This window comes from Mustelus asterias, chromosome 2 (genome assembly GCF_964213995.1).
Source record: "Mustelus asterias chromosome 2, sMusAst1.hap1.1, whole genome shotgun sequence".
NCBI lineage: Eukaryota > Metazoa > Chordata > Chondrichthyes > Carcharhiniformes > Triakidae > Mustelus > Mustelus asterias.
The window spans coordinates 139,515,319-139,530,663 of NC_135802.1; the positions used below are offsets into that span (position 1 = coordinate 139,515,319).

At 43.9% G+C, this 15,345-nt stretch overlaps 1 protein-coding gene across 4 annotated transcripts in view; it reads right to left on the minus strand.

Moving 5' to 3' along the window:
- The window catches only part of LOC144511763 (engulfment and cell motility protein 1), a 275,624-nt gene extending 265,092 nt beyond the window's left edge, over positions 1-10,532 (minus strand). Inside the window, exon 1 of one of the 4 annotated variants that reach the window (XM_078242020.1) lies at positions 10,340-10,532. The gene's annotated coding sequence lies outside the window, so the exon portion shown is untranslated. Of the gene's footprint in view, positions 1-9,373; positions 9,767-10,339 lie in introns of those variants that run through there. The other 3 variants (XM_078242065.1, XM_078242047.1, XM_078242086.1) reach the window with 3 other exon arrangements.
- Between the last annotated feature and the right edge of the window lie 4,813 nt (positions 10,533-15,345).

Here is a 15,345-nt window from a genome sequence, read left to right on the forward strand (position 1 = left end):
CTATTAGTCAAATTGATATATTTCGGGGCCAGAGTCATGTCTGGCAAGTCTTAATTTCAGCAGTGGGGAGGAGGTCACTGACTGGATGACATATACACTCACCCAAACAAAACAACAAAGGAATTGTGACTAAATACGTTCAAATGGATTCTTGAAAATTTCAAAACCAAGACTTTGATTTTTGTTAAGTAAGGGTTTTAAGGGATATGGGACAAAGGTGGATAAATTGAGTTAAAATACAGATCAGCCATGATCTCAATAAATGATCAAATAGGTTTAAGGGGCTCTGGTTCATATGTTCTACATACTATACTGGCAAGGGCGGGTGCAAATTGGGAAATGATGTTCAAAAGGAGGATGTTTATTTTGAATGGGATTATCTAGTCAAACAGCTAAGGAAGAACCATTTATCTTTCTGTTGACCGAGGAGGGAGAGCAGTGGAGAAAACCATGACTTTGGAAATGGAGGAGCAGCACGACAAAGGATTGGCAAACAGTGCAGGTCAGGGCCGGACAGTGGTGACGGTTTTATATACCCGAGGGTCAAGTATTAAGGATAGCTGTTTGAATGGAAACTCAGGACAGTGGAATGCAACCAAAAGCGAAAACGCTGGAAAATCTCAGCAGGTCTGGCAGCATCTGTAAGGAGAGAAAAGATGACTCTTTGTCAAAGCTCGTGGAATGACAGTGGAATGCATGATGTTTCTGCTAATGGTGTCAGAAATGAGAGATTACGGTCGGACCACAGATAAAAGGAATTACTGCTCAAGTGATTTTCAACACTGACATACTTGTCTCACCAAGCTTTCCTTTCTCCTTGATCTTCTTGGGGAAATTTCCCTCTTCTTGAAAGGTCTCAGGACCCTTGTTGTACACCAATTCCAGGTGCACCAGGAACTCTCCAGTATCTACCTATGGGTCAATTATCTTCTGTTTGAGCTTTGGTAAGTACCTACTGACCACTTGACTGCTGGGATATGGCAGGACAGAGCCAATACATCGACAACCTCTTCCACTTACACGTGTGGGTTTAGGCGGAATGTACAAACTGCCAGAAGCCAATAGGACAGTAAAACATTGAAAACTAAAAAGCACCTGACCAAAACTTTGAAGCCCACTCTGCCCAATCCTGGATTCATCTGATGTCCAACTCTGACCTGGTTGGCAATAATGACCAAGCATCTTGACCATTTTCTCCTTCCTAACCCAGTAAGAGTAAGCCATTCAGCCCATCAAGCCTGCTCCACCATTCAATGTGATCATGATTGATCCTCTATCTCAACGCCATATTCCTGCTCTCTCCCCATACCCTGGAATACCATTAGCATCTAGGAATCTATTTATTGCTTAAATATATTCAGTGACTTGACCTCCACTGCCTTCTGTGGCAGAAAATTCTACAGATTCACCACCGTACAAGTGGAGAAATTTCTCCTCATCTCAGTCCTAAATGGCCTACCCCATGTCCTGAGACTGTGACTCTTTGTTCTAGATGCCCAGCCAGTGGAAACACCATCCCTGCATCTAGTCTGTTCAACATGTCAGAGTTTTATAAATTTCAATGAAATCCTCTCTCATTCTTCTAAATTCCAGTGATTACAGGCCTAGACAATCCTATCTCTCCTCACACAACAACCCTGCCATCTCAGGAATCAGTCTGGTGAACCTATCCTTGTTTCTTCACTATAGTTGGGTCAAAAATCATGGAATGGCCTCTCTAAAACCCTGACACCACATGGACTGCAGCAGTTGAAGAAGGTGGCTTATCACCACCATCCTGAGGGCAATTTTGAATGGGCAATAAGTACTGACTTTGCCAGCAACACTCGTCTCATGTTTTTCAGATTAGAGGAAGGCTTGTAGTGGAGCTCCCCAGGGATCACTGTTGGGACTCTTCTCTTCTTGATATATATTAATGGCCTCAGCTTTGGTGTGCATGGCATGATATCACCATTTGTGGAAGATAAAAGACTGGAGATATTGTCAACTGTGGTGAGGATAGTCTTCAACTTTAAAAGGACATTGACATATTGGTGGATTAGACAGACAAGTGGCAGATGAAGTTCAATGCAGAGAAGTGAGGTAATTCATTTTGGCAGGAAGAATATGGGGACACAATATAAAATAAAGGGAGAAACTCTAAAGGTGTAGGGAAACAGAGACCTTGGTGTATATGTACATAAGTCATTGAGGATGGCAGGGCATGTTGAGAGAGTTCTTAATAAAGCACATAGTACCTTAGCCTTTATTAATAGGAGGATTGAGTACAAGAGGAAGGAGGTCATATTGAACTTGTATAAAGACACTAGTGAAGCTTCATCTGGAGTACTGTATCCAGTTCTGGGCACCATACTTGAGGAAGGATGTGAAGGAATTGGAGAGAATACAGAGGAGATTCACAAGAATGATTCCGGGAATAGCCAGCTGTAGCTATGAGGAGAGATCAGAGAGGTTGGGCCTGTTTTTCTTTGGAGAAAAGAAGATTAAGAGGGGACTCTTATTCAAGATCCTGAAGGGTATGGATGCAGTGAGAAACTGTTCCCTCTCAAGGCAGCATCAAGAACTGAAGGGCACAGATTCAAAATAATTGGCAAAGGAATAAAATTGATGCAAGGGAAAACAAATGATAGAGAGGGGCAGAGACAGGTTCAGTCAGGGTATTCAAAGGGGAATTGGATCGCTATCTGAAAAGAAAGAACGTGCAAGGTTACTGGGATAAGGCTGGGGAGTGGGATTAAGTAGAATGCTCTGTCAGAGAGCCAATGCAGACTGTAATGGACCAAAAGACCTCCTTCAGCACAGTAAAGGTTCTGTGATTCTATAATATATTTAATAGATCATGCAATCAGAATCCAGTCCCATCTCATGTGACCGTACTGTCACACAAACAGGCACTCTGCCTACTCTTTCATTTCACAAGTTTGGTATATGATTAATTCTATGTAATGTTCTCTTTTCTGAAACTTAACCAGGCGTATGTTCTGTGCGCAACAGAAAACATGAATTGCCTAAGTGCACCCATGTACTGACATAAATTGAGTTACTGCATTGGCTTTGAGAATAAGGGGCAGGACCAAGGGGCGGAGGGGACAGTTTCCTATAAGAATAAAGGGAAGACTGTGTTTATTTTAAAGTTCAACACTAAAGTTTTATACGCAAAGGAATCACAGTTGCTTAAGTGCCCGTTGACTTAGCTGGGATGATATGCAAAGGGCAAAGCTAAGAAACAAGAGTGTAGAGGCTTGTTGCTTTTACAAATGGGGAGTACCATCCAAGAATGAAAACGTACAGTATGGTCATATATGGGCGGCACGGTGACACAGTGATTAGCACGGCTGCCTCACAGCGCTAGGGATCCGTGTCCAATTCCAGCCTTGGGTGACTGTGTGGAGTTTGCACCTTTCCCCCATGTCTGCGTGGGTTTCCTCCGGGTGCTCCAGTTTCCTCCCATTCTCCAAAGATGTGCAAGTTGGATTGATTGGCCATGCTAAATTGCTCCTTAGTGACAGGGGGATTAACAGGGTAAATACGTGGGGTTACGGGGTGGGGCCTGGGTGGGATTGTTGTTGGTACAGGCTCGATGGCCGAATTACCTCCTTCGGCACCACAGGGATTCTATTATTCTATTGCAAAAGGTTTTTTTTTCTTAAAAAAGTGTGCGTGGATTGGGCAGAGCCCAATTGATGTAAAAAGTAGTATCTTGCATCTGCTGCACAGCCATTTCCAACACAGTGAAGATTTTTGGAATCAGTTTGTTTTATTGGAACTGAGTCTGCCCTGGAACGTGCATATCCTCTTTGATCCAGAAAGACAAGAATGAGTAATTTGACAGCTTGGCCTGATTATTATCCCCCCACCGCTGCCAACTTCCAGGAGTTTGTGGAAATAATGATACCGAACTCGGAAAAATGTCTCAAATTCTAGCGCCTGAAAAGTTTCTACAAGATTGGAAAATTATTCTGCTGGTTACTAAAATATAAACAGAACTCACACCACACCACAGCTCACAATAGCATCACTGCAGTCAACAGTTCTCTGTAATAAAGAACAAAGAAGAACAAAGAAAATGACAGCAGAGGAACAGGCCCTTCGGCTCTCCGAGCCTGCACTGACCATGTTGCCCATCTCAACTAAAGCCCCCCCACCCTTCCAGGAACCTCTATTCCCATCCCATTCATTTATCTGTCAAGATGCCCCTTAAAAGTCACTGTTATATCTGCTTCCACTACCTCCCTGGCAGCGAGTTCCAGACACCCACCACCCTCTGTGTAAAAAAACTTGCCTCGTACATCTCCTTTAAACTTTATCCCTCGCACCTTAATCCTATGCCCCCTAGTAATTGACTCTTCCACCCTGGGAAAAAGCTTCCGACTATCCACTCTGTCCATGCCCCTCGTAATCTTATAGACTTTGATCAGGCCGCCCCTCAACCTCCGTTGTTCCAGTGAGTAATAAACTGAACTTTGTTTTCATTCTCCCCTCCCAATCGTTTATTTCAATATACTCGACATAACTTTTCAGGAAATCCCATTCAACAATCACAGAGTATCACATTCGGTGCAGCACAGGGTTTAAAGCCAACACAACACCAGGGTTCTGCTTCCACAATAAAACAGCGCACACTCCTTCACCATTTCCTGCATCAGTTTCTAATTTGAATCATTCAGTGGGTGCCGGTCTGCAGAAATGGTTCTGATCACTTCCTGCAGCCCGCTCCAAACTGTGCATTTTTGCAGGTTAGTTTGAAAGCAATGTGTCAGCGAGATCTCAAAAGCCAGACTGGTGGCCCCTTCATAGCCACCGAAATCCTGATCGTTGGTGACACTGTGGCCCACAGAACCACCTGACAAAACTCAAAATAACCTGGGCAAACGGTTTAAACACAGCTCCTAATGAACTGACTTGAAAAGAACTCTCTCTTGGGCAAGGCCACAACCATGTCTGGATGTCTGAAACAGGGTAAGAGTTTTAACAACACCAGGTTAAAACTCTTACTGTGTTTACCCCAGTCCAACGCCGGCATCTCCACATCATGTCTGAAACAGGTGAAGCAAGTTGACTTTAATCCAACAATGGCTGCAGGCTGTACCCTGGGAACCTTGTGTCTTAAGGAGGACTGGTGCTGACAAACAATTGTATATCTGTCACGGGAAAGAGATTCTTGGAAGTGTTCAAAACAGCTGCGGCAGTATCTTCCACAACTCCATGACTTCTGTAAATAATCTCTGTTAACTATCTTATTCATCCATGAAATGCGGGGGTCACTGTAAAGGGTGGCATTTATTGCCTATCCCCTGTTGCTCATTTTGGGCCTTCCTTAATGAATCGCTGGTAGCGGTTTGAATCAATTGAGTGGTTGGAAAGAGGACAGTTAAGGATCAACCATATTGGTGTATGTCATGAGGCACTTTTGAGCCACATTAGGTAATGATGGCAGGTTTTCTTCCCTGAAGGACATGAGTGAGCCAGCTGGATTTATATGACAAACCACCACTTTGTGGTCACTAACGGACACCATTTAATTTTTTTTTTGTAAAACTGAATTCAAATTCTCAAACTGCCGTGGTGAGATTTGAACTCATGCTCTGGATTCGAACGGGTCTCTAATCCAGTAACATAACCACTACACTATCAGACCACAATGTGAGACACTGGCTGCAATACAGTTTGAAAAGGTTCCAGATTCAATCACTTTCAAATGGGTAGGTTCAGCCGGGGCAGGGAGACAGTGAAGTGCTACAACTATCTGCAAGCATTCCTGCTGCTGGAGATTGTCCACTGGTCCCTTGCACAGAAAACATGGATATCCGATGCTGACACTATGGTTCAGTGCCTTTTCGACATTCTAACTAGAGCCAAAAGGCACAACCTCAGATTAATGGGGCAATCCTTTAAAACGGAGATGAGGAGGAATTTCTTCAGCCAGAGGGTGGTGAATCTGTGGAACTCTTTGCCACAGAAGGCTGTGGAGGCCAGGTCATTGAGTGTCTTTAAGACAGAGATAGATAGGTTCTTGATTAATAAGGGGATCAGGGGTTATGGGGAAAAGGCAGGAGAATGGGGATGAGAAAAATATCAGCCATGATTGAATGGCGGAGCAGACTCGATGGGCCGAGTGACCTAACTCTGCTCCTGTGTCTTATGGTCTTTTACCAAGGACGTGCTTTTGAAGTATAGACACTGTTGTAAGGTAGGAAATGCAACAATCCACCTGCACACATCTTGTTTCCGCAAACAGCAATGAAATAATGATCCAGATAATCTATTCTTAGGTATTGGGTGAAGGAAATATTTGACCAGGAAACTGAAGAAAACTTCCATGGTCTTCTTTGAAATAAGTGCCATGAGATTATACAGTGCAGAAGAGGCCATTCGGCCCTTTGAGTCCGCACTGACTCTTTAACAAAGTATTTTACCCAGAGGCTCTCTGCCCCGCCCGACCCCTGTAAACCCACACACTTACCATGGCCAATCCACCTAACCTGCACATCTTTGCACTGTGGGAGGAAACTGGAGCAGCCGGAGGAAACCCACACAGACATGGGGAGGATGTGCAAACTCCACACAGTCACCCAGAACTGAATCTGGGTCCCTGGAGCTGTGAGGCAGCAGTGCTAACCACTGTGCGACCCTGCCACCCATGAATCTTTTACATCCACCTGAGGGGGAGGGGGGGGCAGTTGAGGCCTCTGGTTAAATCTCTACTGGCAAAAACGAAGATTGCCAAAACATCAGGCAAGTACTGATGAATTATCATATTCAATGCAATGCCATTGCCCGCACACACCCTCAGCCTTCTGGGATGGCTGTGGGCAAAAAGATGAGATGAAAACATGCATTATTTAAACTAAAAGGGATTCACATCTAAAGTTAATTTTCTTTAATCAAAAGGTGATCTGAAAAAAGTAGTATGGCCAAGGAAGATTTCTCACGTTTAAAATTCTCATCTTATACTCAAATCTCTTTCTCGACTTGCTCCCCCACCCCTATCTTTGTTTCTGCATTATTCTAATTCTGCCTTCTTGTGCAACCCCAAATTCCTTCAGCTATCTATTGCCGAGGCTCTAAGCTCTGGATTTCTTTAAGTAAACCTCGCCACGTAGCTCTTTTTCAAAAATTCTTTTTTTTAAAAACGGACTGGGCCAGCATTTATTGCCAATCCCTAACTGCTGTCCATTTCGGCATTTAAGAGTCAACCATACTGCTGTGGATCTGAGTCACATGTAGGCCAGACCGAGTAAGGATGGCAGATTTCCTTCTCTAAAGGACATTAGTGAACCAGATTGGGTTTTTTATGTCAATCAACAATGGTTTCATGGTCATCTTTGGACTTTAAGATATTCTTTAAAAAACACTTTTTGACCAAGCTTTTGTCTTAACATCATGTGGTTTGGCGTCAAATTTTGTCTGACATTTCATTAAGTGCTTTGGGACATTAGAGCTGCTTTGTAAATGCAATTTTTTGGCTAGGAACATGCAAAACTCCAATTTTGAAAACGGACAAAATAATGGTCACGCATGCTTTTGTCCATTCCCCAGCTCCTAGCTCATATCGCGCACAGATCACTTCTCAAAAGAAAGCTAAAAATTTGCACTTGGAAAATCTGTCTCCCTGCTTTGAAAATGTAACTGGCACTCTGACGTCAGTAATTTGCATTTATCTACTTTCTCCAATAAAGAGAGAACTATCGCAATGCATTTCAGGAAAGGGGATGGATAACAAACTTTTGCTGGAGGTTTAGAAGACAAAAGGTTGGTCAAAAAAGCAAGCAATTGAAGTCAGCTTTTGAAGAGGGTTGGGAGACAGATTGGATTGGTGGGGCAGCTTCAAAGATTGTGAGCAGACCCAAATGCGTTTGTGTGAAAAAAGACAAGTGTGCACTAAAGCTCTCTTTAGACCAGACAAATGTGGAGACAAAGTCACATGCATATAAATGAGGAGTCCTACTTTGAGAAGCACCAGTAAAGTAAGGTTATTCCCCCCATAATATGGTGACAATCCCTACTTAAAAGGGAGGACACAACTCAAAATAAATGGTCTAATTTTAAGTAGGCTCTTCACATTGTGATGTTAGGCTAGCTCAATCCCGTTGAGATAAAAAAAACTTGCATTTATATAGCCCCTTTCAGAACCGCAGAAAACACAAAGTATTTTTCAAGGACTGTTGTAATGTAGGAAATGCAGCAGCCAATTTCCAGACAATGAGATAATGATTACATAATGTTTCCATAATCACATGGCTATAGATGTGAAAGTTTAATGTTTCCCACTCCACAGATGCTATCACTTTTCTCATCAAGACAACAACACAAATGGGACCAACACTACTGGGGTCAACAGGTGGACCTGGACCTGGACAACATTAAAGACCGCTTTAACCAACCACGTTAGCACGATCAGAAAGGTTGGAAGACCATGGCCAACTCTACCACTTAGCACAGCACTTAAACAACAATTCACATTGCACCCTCCCCCCCCCAGCCTCCCTCCATTTCAGAGTATTTGAGAGTCAACCACATGTAGGCCAGGCAAGGTAAGGATGGCAGATTTCCTGCCCTAAAGGACATTAGCGAACCCGATGGGTTATGAAAATCGACAATGGTTTAATGGTCATCATCAGACTTTTAATTCCAGATTTTGAATTCAAACTTCACCATCTGCCATGGTGGGATTTGAACCCGGTTCCCCTTAACCTGGATTACTAGTCCAGTTGCAATACCACTATGCCACCGTCTCCCCATAAGTAAAACATTCCAAGATGCTTCAGGTAAAGTTTATGAACTTGGGACGGTAGGCCACACAACACAATATTAGCTGGGGCAGTTGGTCAAAAGTCTGATAAAACTAGTAAGTTTTAAAGAAGCAACTTAAAGAGGCAGAGAGGTGAAGGGAATTGAAATGTCTGGGGTCTAGGCAGCGTAAGGCACAGTCAGGCATGATGGAGCAATTAAAACCGGGTGGGGGTGGGGGGTGTGCGAGAATGATCAAGAGGCCAAAATAACATACATATGCCAGAGCCCAGAGGTTAGAGATCCTTCTCTGCAAAAGCCCTGCTGCAATTAATAAAATTACTCTTCAAATACTGTACATTTTTTTAAACTGACACGAAATAACATTGTAAAATCAATTTTTTGTTACAAACTACAGTGGCTGTGTTCAAATAATTAGGGGATTAGTTTTAAAAAGTAACAAAGAATGTGTTTGTTTCTCAGGAATTTAAAGGAGACAAGGGAATGATTTCAAACCAATCCATAAGTTAAGAGAACTACTGTGAAAAGCCAACTCTGCTTTACAAAACACATCAGCAAGCAATAAAGATTTCCTGTCTGCTGCAACATTCTGACTCCAGTTAGCACTCGGTGGGTGTTTTACCTGCTTGATTTCACAAATCTTTCGAGAAAACGGGTTTCAAAATAACCATCCTGTTGGGGAGGATGATTGGAGAAGGAGAAATTAGTATTGGGGTAGTCCTTTTGAGTGCAGAGCAGACACTATCATGCTTTCCATTATCTCACAGTGACTGGGCTGAGCAGGCCGCTGCTGCATATAAAAGGGGAAGGAGTGGAGAGAGAGAGAGAGATCTCTGAGTAAGAGAAGCAGAATGAAGCTTCCTAACTGTGTGAGTGACACCAGCTCCACAAACAACACTGAAGCCACATTCTGCTCACGGTTCCCACTCCATTCCTTGCTGCTTTACCCAGAGTGAAGCCCAGTCTTAGGAGAATGGGGAGGGAAGCTGCTGCCCTGACTCTTCCTCCTTGTCCCGGAGCTGCTGTGGTTCAGGCTCCGGGAGCTGCGCTCTCTCTCTCTCTGCTGGCTGCCTAGGTTCAGTGAAGATGTTCTGTCCCCTTTCCTTTGGGCAGCATTCCTAACCGAGGTAGACTGACTCCATAGCTATGCAATGCTCCATAGCCCCCGGGCCCGCTCTGTTAAAACCCTCTCCCTGACAGTGTGTGTGTGTGTACCCATCTCCAAATTCCTGCAGACAAAAATCACACACCCAGAGAGAGAGAGCGCGAGAGCTGGGGGATAGGGGCATGTTATACTGGGACTGCCGGCAACTGGTGCCCAGAAGATAGGGCAAGAAGCAGACACACAGCCGCGGGCCCCAGTTCCAAACTACACTGGGAAGAGAGAGCAATGCACAAAGCTCCATTCAAAACAAAATACTAACACTTGTGGGGACTGTGTAGAAAAAGAAACACATTCCAACCTGGTTTCAATTTATTATAATCACCCTTTTTAAAAAGAAATCTGCCTCTTTCCCTCTCCATAGTGAGGAATGAGACTTTAATTGTTCATGACTCACTCTGAAGATCGAAAGAAGCACCGACTGACCTGCCTTCTGCTGCTGTTGCCTTCTCCACCATCTCTGACCCAGTGCTGGCTTGTCAGCAGCACACACACACACACACTCCTCCTGCTGGTCGCTCTCTCCAGCACACATTCCCCCCGCCAAACAAAAACTGGGAAACAAAACCCTAACCAGTAAGTTTCACACTTAACATTTAAGACTTTTTTTTTCAAATCCAAAGTATTTGAACTCAGCATTTCTATCAGTGAGGTTGGCATCTGCCTGGCAAGGAGGTCCCTGGGTTGGTGTAAGAGTGATGTGGAATTGCTAGCATTGAACTGGGGTAAACACAGTAAGCAGTCTCACAACACCGGGTTAAAGTCCAACAGGTTTATTTGTAGCAAACACCACTAGCTTTCGGAACTGGCTGTTCCTTTGTCAAGTGGATGGGAGTTCTGATCACAAACAGGACATACAAAGACACAAACTCAATTTACATGAATAATGATTGGAATGTGAGTCTTTACAACTAATCAAGTCTTAAAGGTACAGACAATGTGAGTGGAGAGAGCATCAAGCACAGGTTAAAGAGATTTGTATTGTTTGCAGACAGGAAAGTTAGTGAGATTTTGCAAGTCCAGGCAAGTTGTGGGGGTTACAGATAGTGTGACATGAACCCAAGATCCCGGTTGAGGCCATCCTCATGTGTGCAGAACTTGGCTATCAGTCTCTGCTCAGCGACTCTGCGCTGTCGTGTGTCGTGAAGGCCGCCTTGGAGAACGCTTACCCGAAGATCAGAGGCCGAATGCCCGTGACTGCTGAAGTGCTCCCCAACAAGAAGAGAACACTCTTGCCTGGTGATTGTCGAGCGGTGTTCATTCATCCGTTGTCATAGCATCTGCATAGTCTCCCCAAAGTACCATGCCTCGGGACATCCTTTCCTGCAGCGTATCAGGTAGACAACGTTGACTGAGTTGCAAGTGTATGTACCGTGTACCTGGTGGATGGTGTTCTCACGTGAGATGATGGCATCCGTTTCGATGATCCGGCACGTCTTGCAGAGTTTGCTGTGGCAGGGTTGTGTGGTGTTCTCCTGAAGGCTGGGTAGTTTGCTGCGGACAATGGTCTGTTTGAGGTTGTGCGGTTGTTTGAAGGCAAGAAGTGGGGGTGTGGGGATGGCCTTGGCAAGATGTTCATCTTCATCAATGACATGTTGAAGGCTCCGGAGAAGATGTCGCAGCCTCTCCGCTCTGGGGAAGTACTGGACGACAAAGGGTACTCTGTCCACCATGTCCCGTGTTTGTCTTCTGAGGAGGTCGGTGTGGTTTTTGGCTGTGGCACGTCGGAACTGTCGACCATATGAGGACGGTCACCTCAGCACCTCACTGTACCGCAAACCCACAGATAACCTCACGATGCTCCACTTCTCCAGCTTCCACCCTAAACACGTTAAAGAAGCCACCCCCTATGGACAAGCCCTCCTTATACACAGGATCTGCTCAGATGAGAAGGATCACAACAGACACTTCCAGACACTGAAAGATGCCCTCATAAGAACAGGATATGGCGCTCGACTCATCGATCGACAGTTCCAACGCACCACAGCGAAAAACCGCACCGACCTCCTCAGAAGACAAACACGGGACACGGTGGACAGAGTACCCTTCGTCGTCCAGTACTTCCCCGGAGCGAAGAGGCTACGACATCTCCTCCGGAGCCTTCAACATGTCATTGATGAAGATGAACATCTCGCCAAGGCCATCCCCACACCCCCACTTCTTGCCTTCAAACAAACACACAACCTCAAACAGGCCAGCAAACCTCCAACAATGTCTTCACCTAAACCTCCAAAGCATTCATTCTCATGGGGTGGAGGAAAGCTGGAATAGCTGAAGACAGAAGAAGCCATTGGCTACAAAACCAGGAAACACCAAGGCTGGTTCGACAAGAATAATCACATCATCCAAGGCCTCATCGACAAGAAGAGGGAAGCTCTCCATGCCTGACAAAACGACATCACCAGCAAGACAAAAAGCAGTACTCATCAAGTTTAGTTTATTTATTAGTGTCACAGTAGTCTTACATTAACACTGCAATGAGTTACTGGAAAATCGTCCAGTTGCAACACTCTGGCAGCTGTTCGGGTACACTGAGGGAGAATTTCACATGGCCAATGCACCTAACCAGCACGTCTTTCAGACTGTGGGAGGAAACCGGAGCACCCAGAGGAAAGCAACGCAGACAACGTGCAGACTCCGCACAGGCAGTGAACCAAGACAGAAATTGAATCCGGGTCCCTGGCGCTGAGAAGCAGCAGTGCTAACCACTGTGCCACCAGGCAGGGACATGAAGGGAGACTGCATATTGCAAATTATAGAAGATAAAATGCTCCGAAAGCCAGGGAGAGAGGGAGAAGCATGTTCCAAAAGGAACTTCCAGTCAAAGTAACAAAGAACACAAATTTTGAAAGAAGGTTCTGTTCAGTGAATTTAAGAGTGAGGAGCAGAGAGAGAGATTCCAAAAAGGCAAAACTGCAGAAAGCAGAGTGGGCTTGCAAGAAGTCAGCAATCCAAATTGACCAAAAGGTTGCTGACTCCTTAATACAGTCTTGTGAAGCAGCGGCGCTAGGTTGGCACAGTTGGGCATCTGAGAGATTGTATGGAGGGTAAAGCTTGAATGCACGTGGTGATTCCAGACAAAAGAATATAAGGAGGAAAGGTTGAAACCCTGGAGGTGGGTCTTTGTTGAAGACATCTGAGGGAAAGCATCATTTGGGAGAAGATTCCAAGTCATGTTCTTTGAGAGTTTGGAGATTGAAAACCCCCGTGTGAAACACAAGAATTCGAGTGAGGCCACTTAGTTCAAAATATAACAAGCATCTGGGACTCGGGGGAGGAGGGAATTACGGAGAAATCTCGAGTTGTTTGGGTGGTATCTGCCCCTTGGTTTCAGAGTGTGGGGTGTCTGACCACAGTTTGTCTATTGGTTTCCATGCATTATGTATCATTTTGGGTGATCTTCCTGCACTTAGTCATTTTGTGGGAGAGGGTGGAATTTTGCACTGGTTATTTAAATATGTTAATCTGGTTATTGCCCTCACTGGGTGGGAACCAGACTATATCCAGGTGCGGGGAGAATTCCAAAGGAAGTTCTCACCGGCGTTAAACATGCAAGACCCCTTCTCCACGATTTTCTGACCCTGTGCTGCCCCAACACAATCTGCGCTGGGTGCAATGATGCTGGAAAATCGCCCCCTATAAGTTAGGATGTATCAAGCCAGGTTCCACCCTGGAATATGACGTGTCCAGCAATATCATCAGTTGGAATGTAACACTACTTTTTATGCCTTCAGTCGGTGTGTTTCTCCAATTGAGAATCTCTAGCTAGTAATGGTAAAGTATTAAAAATGGATTGGAATTCTCTGCGAAAATAGCAAAGGAGCACATTATTATCAGCACCTGAAAAAAATCAACATCTTTTGGCCAAGAAGAATTATAGCACAAATTGGGTTCACCACAAATAGCTGATTAATTTGCTCAGTTAGCTTGGCAAAAACAGGATTATTTTTATCTCCCTGTGAGTTTAAAAATTTGCTCAGTTGCACTGTAATTACAGATTAAAATCACCATGCAAAGTTAAGACTGATGATTCACAATGTAGGGGTGCTCTCGGTAATGAGTTATGTTCCTGTTTGTCATTCAATGTCAGGGACCAGAAATGGAACAGCGGAGAGTGTGGAGTTGCAGTTTTTCCCAGAGTTTTCCTTTCTGTTTTTCTCTCCCTTAAGCCAGTTTTTTTTAATGTCTCTTTATATGTCTAACTTAACTGTAACTCATTGGCGATTGAAATAAAAGGCCACTTCCATCATTCACCAAGATTGCAGATGCTCCATTGTCCTTATATTTCCAGTAATGTACAGCACTTAATTTAAAAATAAATCCAATTCACAGCGTTTGCTGCATTGCCCTATTCTCACAATTTCTGGGCCATTGTTCTAATTAAAAAATATTATTTTTCTGATTATCTGCTCTTTTGCTATTGAAGTATTTATTAATAATACATCAAATTCTGACATATGAATTAGTTCAAACACACAGCAAATAATGTATTCAAAATGGCATCCCCAAGTGATAGAGATAGGAAATAAAAGAAATTGTATATGCCTTCTGCCACTATACATTAATTTAAAAAAGAATAGATTTTCAACGGTTTGAGATTGATGTAAAACTTTACAGTAGCTCAATTGTAGCCTTTTTGTATCAGTCAGAAGCTCATGGGTTCAAGACTGACTTCAAAGATTTTAAGCACAGAATGGCCCTTCAGTGTGATACTGAGGAAGTGCTACACTGTCAGAGGTGCTGTCATTCAGATGATCTGTTGAACCTCCACATCTGCCCTCTCAGGTCATCAGAAACATCGCTCCCATGTCCTGACCAACATTTATACCACAACAAACACCACCAAAAACAGATAGTCATTTTACTCATTGCAATTTAAGAACCTTGTTCTATGCAAATTAGTTGCAGTTCACCCACATTGTAATAGTGATTACATTTCAAATTATATAATTGGATATAAAGCACTTTGGGATGTCCCAAGGTCGCAAAAAAACTGTGCAAATTCAAGGGCTTTATTTTGTAAATATCTAATAAAAGCACAATAGCCAAAAACTTTACCTACATTAATTGCTCTCCTATGTTGTTGCACATGGAGGTTTGGGGCTAGTGGGAGATAATTTTCTATTAGAAATGAGGTCATGTCAGGTTTTCACATGACTACTCTGTGTGACTACTCTGATCCTGCTGTGACCCCATCTATGACCCCAGTCCATTCAGGGCAAACTCTTAGCTACGTAACAGCTGGAAATCATTTTGAAAGGGGTGGCCTCGTGATTAACATGAACTCTAATTGCTCTGCCCATCACCCAGTTGAATCTTTCAATGCTGTGGGGAGGGTAATTCATGTACTGCATCGGTCATTGTAGCAGTTCAACTGGATAAATCTAAGTGTAAAGGAAACAGGAAAATGTGTCCATGGCTCTGAATGGATA